The sequence below is a fragment of the Watersipora subatra genome, unplaced genomic scaffold (assembly GCF_963576615.1).
Source record: "Watersipora subatra unplaced genomic scaffold, tzWatSuba1.1 SCAFFOLD_80, whole genome shotgun sequence".
Taxonomy (NCBI): Eukaryota; Metazoa; Bryozoa; class Gymnolaemata; order Cheilostomatida; family Watersiporidae; genus Watersipora; species Watersipora subatra.
In genome coordinates this window covers 74,016-82,124 of record NW_027045388.1, presented here as the reverse complement: position 1 = coordinate 82,124, position 8,109 = coordinate 74,016, and positions in this window count along the sequence as shown.

Sequence of the window (8,109 nt, the reverse complement as noted above, 5' to 3'; positions counted from 1 at the left end):
TATTTTATTGCCCAGAAACCGCTGCCATGTACTAGTTTTATAATAGGATCTATGGGAGAATGCTTGAACAGCTGGTAGTGTATCAATCATAGTCTTGTTCTTCCTTTGAAGCTTGATGTTCAGGTCATTCAAATGGCCACAGATGTCAACAAGGAAGGCAAGGTCACTCATATCTTTAGAAGAGTCCATCGTCTCTTGAAACTGTCTTGCAATCAGGCTTGTGCATGTATTTAAAATGAGGTTAGCTCCTGATGAATACTCCACAACCTTGACAGAACATTTCTCTTACTTAGCCAAGTGATGTTATTTTATGTTAGCAAATCTTCACTAGTAGCATTGCTTTCTTTGAGAAACTTTCGTAAGTTTCTGTGTCTGAGAGCCGATCGACATCTGAGGAAACTGATCATCTTCATAGCCTTACACATTAGTTGTTGAAAGTGATCATTCAGTTTTTTGCATAAAACAGTTTGGTGGATGATGCATTGGAATGCTAGCATTGATGGCATATCCTTCTTCAATCTAGCTATGAAAACTTGCTTATTTTCAATCTGTTTGCCATCTTTATCCAGTCTTATTGCCATCTGTCGTTACAGATATGCATTTGTGGACAATTATCTTTATATTATCAAGTCATTTAACGAGGGCATCATAGCTAGCCTGGCCATTAGTTTCTCCTTCTAATTCAACCAAATTAAGAAGCCCCATCTATCCTTTACCATCAAAAATATGTAACACAGGGTATAAGACTAAACAATGATACTATGTTTTATAAAGAAACATGTTGATGCTTCATAAATAATCATGTAGTATAAACATGAGGGCTAGTATTTTGGAACAAACATCACAAAATAGGTGCATATTTTTCTACTTGGAGTTATGTTCTCTCTTTATTGTTTTTAAAATGTACTTCTATGATTTCAGCTTGCAACTGCGTGTTAAAATGACATTACTAGTTGTTAGTGTACGCACTTTAGCCTACATACCTCGCAGAAACTGCTAATTGAACTAAACCCATTACATCAGTAGATTCATCAATAGCAATTGGAAAGTAATATGCCTGGTCTATATGGTTTAGCAAAGTCATACTGAGATAATCATAAATCCTTCTAATTCTACCAGTAGCAGTTTTTTTAAAAAGTGGTATTGCCTTGACTTTACCAATCACATCACGCCTATCTGGAAAAATTAGTTCCACAGCCTCAACCATGCATTATTTACAATCTCAGCATGAGAATAAGGAAGCATTGCTTTTGCTGGAACCTTTGACACTTGTAGAGGAGCTTCTGTAGCACAATTATCAGCAGCTATGAAAGAAGCTAAAAAAATTTTTAAAGTTTTCAGTAAATTCTGAAGTTTATCTAATTTTTGATGTTTAGCTACAGATCCCAGTAGAAATGTAGTACTGAACTCTCTGTGTTTCGTCTCATGATTTCGTTTGATGTTAGTCTTCTTGTTAGCGGAGATCGTTTCCTGGCACAATAGACATTGCGGCTTGCCATCCCTATAGATGAACGCATATTCCAGGGTCCACTCATCTTGGAATTATCTTGTAGGTTTGTTTTTATTTTATTTACCATCTGAAGTTCCCATTGTAACTCTGGAAATGGTTCGTTTGGTTAAAGATGTCATTGCTACTCCCACTGCATTATTTGGTCTGTTTACAAATGACATGTTTAACTAAGAGACAGCAACTTATAGTCCTATAAGCCAACATTATGAAATCATGATGAAATGACTTCCTGATGAACATTCTAGAGCATTCTAATTTGGTCCTCATTAGGTCAGCAACAGACGTTGTTGAATCGGAAAAGCTACACGTGCATCATGCCATGAACTATGACTCATGATGCATGTGTAGGCTATATATAATGCGGTAATATTGCACATTTAAGTAAGCCTAATATGTCACAATGCATGTAGTCTTGTGCAGTATATTATAACGATATTTTTAAATACGTAAAAAAATTTGAATTTTCAATGAGTTGAAAGAGCCGCAACAAAATTGGCAAAGGGCCAGCACTGTAGAGCCACACTTTGCCCAGCCCTGCTATAGATCATTACGGGTTGATTATTAAACTCACTCACTTAAATTGCTTACCATCTTGATTAATCTTAGTTTGAAATAATCTAACTATTATATGACAATGTAACATATTGGTTGCTTGTCATCATTTTCAATTTGCTGCTTTATGGTAAATCAATTGACAGTAAGTTAGATAACTGTTCAGAAACTCGGGGTAGGGCAACCAAAAAAAATCTAAACAAATTGTCTGCAGTACCATAGTGTTTACTTTGGTTCATCCCACGACCAAACAGAGCGAAGCGATTGGTTGGGAGATTTATGATAAATGCACACGTGCACACAACTCCCAAAAATTGTTCATCAACAATGAGACAAACCATTGAATCATAATTTCATCAACAAATTTAACCATCGTTTTGTAGAGTCCTTAAAGTATAATAACAATACAAAACACATACAAACCTATTTAAATATGTTACTGAGTCTTTGTAAACCGTCGTTATTATCTTAAAACTTACCCATCTGATCGGATTACAGTCATACTTCGACTTACGAGCTTAATGCGTTCCGAGACTGAGCTCGTATGTTAATTTACTCACATGTTGGGGCAATTTATTTATATAGAACTAGTAAATATCAATTGATTGGTTTCCAAACTTGAAAAAATGCAAATGCAAATAAAACACTCAAAACAAGATATTGTAACAGAAAGAACATGTTGGTTATTGTCTTAATTTACCAAATGCTTTCAAAAAGCAACAATTAAAAAATAATGCAAGGAAATGTGGTTAATTAAAATGTGAAATTAAATACATACAATAGCAGCTAACGCTAGCATTTGCCAGAGAGGGAGATATAAGTTATCCTTCATTACAACAGCTGACTTTGATAAATTTGGATTTTATCAATGTCTGACAAACGTAGAAGCAAACCTAAAAGCAAACTTTCATTTTTAACTTAACATAATTAAAATTTCTTCGGCGTTCGTAGTTTGAAGTTTCTCGCTGGTTAACTAGTTTTTCCTTCGTTTTGCTTTCACGACTAGTCGGCCATTTTAAGATAATCCTATCTGAAGACGTTTGCCTTTGTCGCCCTTTAGACATGTTGTGATTAGGACAAACGCAGGTGTCGTCACAAAAGGTTAATGCACGACCACTAGCCAACTTGGCCGAATGTCTAATTTTATAGTTTTTTTCTAGATAGCACCGGCCTTTTCATATAGCATCGTTTCAGTTACGCTTTCACTCGCCAATTGTTTATCTAATGCCTGAGCAGTCTCTCCATCAGCGGTTGTAAAGATCGCTGCGCCGTTTAGAAACTATTGCCAATCCTTTTGCGAACTAAATGCCCTGAATATAATCCTTCGGCTTGATAATTGTGGATGTATTTCTGCCATATTGCTGAGCTAGCTCAATCATGCATACACATTTTGCATGTTTTTCAATAATTTTCTGTATAATGTTAACTGTTATCATTCGCTTTTTTTTTCATTATCTTTCATTTTACTGGCAAACTTTCGGTCAACGTAGAGTACTTTTAATTCACATAATTCTGCACTGAAAGTCGCACACAAAAAACACGGCACAAAAGTATAACCTGAGCAGTTAAGAAATACAGAGTGATGCTGTTCTCATAAAACACCTCCGACATATTTGGCAACTGACTCACGTGCTCGTATCTCAAACATGGCTCGCATGTTAGTGCTAAAACTTGTTTAAAAGCTTGCTCGAATCTCAAGTTTCTCGTACTTTGGAGCATTCGTAAGTTGAAGTATTACTGTATACACAAATAAACAGATCTATTTGGACGAAAATTTTTACTAAAACTTGTCAAGCCTCACTTTTATGAAAGTCTTAAAATTGAAGCGCCGAGCGACAAAGAATACAATGATTAAATCGTGCACATTTCACGAAAAATTAACGTTTATTTTTCACCAGTTCATAGCATTGTCAAAGTTTCGGTGATTAACGTAGGAGTACTGAAATCATTTCATTTTTGCCAATTTCAAATTAACTGACATTTCAGACACATTTGAGTACTTTGGTATTCTAACTGATGTCCAAAGCAGTGTAAGTAAAGGATATGACGATGATATGTTTTTCTAACGATTTTTATGAGATTACGATATACCTATTTAATTATAAGTTTGGATATTCTTCTTGATATTTTTAGCTATGACGTTTTAAAATGTAAACAAAATTGCGCTTTGGTTTTTTATTATTACTGTATTACTATTACTAAGTTTGGATATTCTTTTTGATACTTCTTGATATTGTTAGCTACAAATTTTTTAAATGTAAACAAAATTGTTCATTGGTTTTCTATTATTACAGTATTACTATATTATTAATATTGTTTATTCTAATAATAATAGTGCATTTTACTTCTAATATTGCATTTCTCCTATTGCAGGGGGAGAGATATAAACATATAATCTTTTCCTTTCGTTTTTGCTGTTTGTCATGACCAAACACTTTTTTAAATAGATTTTCTAAAAATCTATATAATAAATATTGCTTCTTGATATTGTTAGCTATGACGTTTAGAAATGTAAACAAAATTGTGCATTGGTTGTATGTATATTATTACTATATTAAAAATATTGGTGATTCTAATAATATCAGTGCATTCTACTTCTAATATTAGCCAATATTGCATTTCTCCCATTGCAGGGGGAGAGATATAAACATATAATCTTTTCTTTCATTATTGCCGTTTGTTGTATATGAAAACACCCACATCCAGTACATTACAGCTGCCATTGCAGTTATTCTATTGCACTGCAGCGTCATTTGACTGCTAATATTGCATTTCTCAACCATCTGTACCCTTTCTTTTTTCCAATATCACTTTGGCCTGGGGCTGTATGACAGTGGAATTTCTAGTATAATAAAAAAAAAACATTTCCATCAGTTTCATTATTTCAAATTAAACAATTTCACTATTCATCTGCTTTACAGATGCTGCATTTTTTCCTAAGCTTTTAAATTTTTTAATAAACACTAATTCATCGCCTACATGTAACACAAACTCTTCATTGATGTCTCTACCATTTTCACTATCTTTCTCAGCATCAAGTCAAAGGCTGAACATTTTTAGGTGTTTGAAACTCTTTGTCAACTAACCTACGGCAAACAAGTAATTTTAATCATTTTATGTCAAGTCCCAAGCAACACTTCCTTGATTCATTTGAGCCAAGGAAAATCAAGTATAAAATGATGTATGAAAAATTGCAAAATTTCCGTTGGTTTCATAATTTAAAAAATTTAGCTTTCTACCCAGTAAAATAATTTAAAATTTTTGTACTTTTTCCTAAGAATTTCATGCTTTAAAAAATCCTACTCCAATTACTACATATAATGCAGAACCTTCCTTGATGGCTCCATCACTTTCATCTGTCTTCTCAGCATTGGGTCTTGAATGGAACGTTATATATGATTGAAAGTTTTGTCAAGTTCAATCAAAGTGCAATTTTAATAATCTCCTGTCAAGTCTCAAACAACAGCTCTTTGATTAACTTGAGCGGGCGCTGTTCTTTTATCAAAGTATTTTAACTAATTCATTTGCCAGGCCCAGCTCCGTGACTAGCTACGCTACTGCACAGGTGAGTCCTCATTTCACCTACTTTTCCTCATTTCTCACTGTTGTTTTTTTTCTTCGATGAAATAAAACAAACAACACAAAACAAATATTCATGTAAAATGAAAGTAGTGTAGATTCTACGACATATGCCAAGTTTAGAATGCAAATAATATACTAAGCAAAAACCTCCAGCTTATGCCTAATGTACACCAAAGACGTGTGCATAATTCTAATTGCACTAAAATTTAATGAAATTATACTAACCTAACCTCAACAACCACAACAGAAAGCAAGCTGGTCATGGTAGATTGCTTGTCATAATTAGTATTTTGACCTTTTTGCTGCAACCATTAGTACCAAGTTGAGACTGTTCTGAGGCAGATGAGATGGCAATATTATTATTGTTTTCAAAATTACTGTTACCACTAAAAATAATGAATTACGCCAATAGTACCATTGCTCAATAAACAATTTCAGAAAATCATTCATCCGTATTTAGTAAAACCTTACTAACTAAAACGGGTTTGTCACGGCTGATATTCGGACGAGATAAATTGCAACAAAAGATGAAGTTTCTTCAAAAGAAAATGAAGCTCAGCTTGGACTGTAAAAATGCTTCTCATTGACCCAACACAAATAAATGATTGTTTCATTTTGTTTAATTACAGCTGCTGTGATAGGCTAATTAAGCAACCACTCATTAGTCATAAACATATTGTGCAAAGCTTACCGAAGCAATACCAAGCAGCTCTTGGACATACTCATACACCGAGTCAATCTGAACTACACAGCAGCTGGTGATATGCAAAAAGTTATTCTCTTACGCAAAATTGTGTCGTGATGGTTGGTACAGTCAGTCATAGCTTTCTTGGTCAGCATGTATGCAAATTTTACCATTAAGCTCTCAATTTTAGTGCTGCTTTTTCAGGGTTGGCTTATATCCGAGAGTACAGTATTACAGTATTACAGTGTACCGTATTTTCATATTTTGGTAATGCCATTGCTTGACAAGAAAACCAGCATATGATTTTCGTTAGCAATGGTCTGTCAGTTGGTACTTGGTATTAATTGTAAATGCAAAAAAGGATGTCCGCAAGTATTTATATTTATATTTACAGTCAAACATGGATAACTCGTCCACGGATAGCTCGAACACATGGTTAATTCGAACGGTTTCTTTGGTCTGTTCCCACGTAATGATAAATTGCTATAGATAACTCGAACTCAACACTGTTAATTTGAACTGTTTTTTTGCCCAACGGCTACCGAAATGGTTGTTATCGCTTTAGAAAATCACTTTATTCAAAGCCATAGAGGTAAACCTCATCTTTTCGTAATTCATAAGCGTTGTTATTACCACCATCGGCAAAATAATTTTGTCAACGACTTTTCTAAAGGTTTGGTCAAATTTGATTTATACTGCTATACAATTAATAGCACGGGCTTGCCTAATCACGCGCGCAAGGATTTTTGCCACGCACATACAAAACAAAAACAGCATGTTGTTTTGTATGTGCGTGGCGAAAATCCTTGAGTGCGTGACCCGGCTAGCCCGTGACAAATGGTTTTCCGACGTTGATTCCGTGTTGAATCAACGTCGGAATGTTGAATGTTTAAAACGTCTTAAAAATTTTTTTTATTAAACGTATACATTGTCTTAGCTAAAAAACTATTCATAGTTTGACCTAAACACAGAATACGTGTGTACATTCAATAAGTATCCATTCAAAAAGCGTGAGTGATATACAATGTACGGCTAAACCTCGTAAAACGTTTAATTGAACTGCCTCGGAGTGTTGCTCTTAACGAATCCCAGGTAAAGTAAGGGATTTTTCTTTGGTAACTTTTTCTTGAAGTTGCATAAACTTCAAGAAAAATTGGCAAAATTGATCGTGGGTAAAACGCTCAAAAGAAAAAGATGTCTTTTCTTTTGAGCATTTCAACAACGATCAAGTTTTGCCAATGTCAATCTAAAAAAACGTCCTGGCAATAACATCACCTTAAACAACAAACCAATCTCAAGTGATAGAAAAATCTCTATACTTTTTGATAAAAACGTTTTAAACTTTACATTTGAAGCATTTAATTTGAAACAAGCCATTTGTGCTTTTGATTTATATTATAGTTTGCATATGTACATGTATCTACTAATAAATAAGTAAATACATGGACTTGTGACAGTGCTCTGATAACTTGAACGCTCTGATAATTCGAACACTTTTGCTCGGTCCCGTGAAGTTCGAGTTATCTATGTTTGACTGTATTTATATCTACGATTTGTACTTGGTAAAAATACTTAATTCAAATAGAGTTTCTTCTATTGTAAACTGCATTTTTTTATCAATTTCTGCAACTTGAATTTCTGTTTCCAATTTCTATCTTTTTGCTAGTTTGTTTAGTTCAACAACATAAAATTTTTTACACATAACACTAAATTTATTGTTTCATTTTAAAAAGCTTTTAGAAATGGGTTTGTGTTCTTATGCAAAGACATGATATGTATC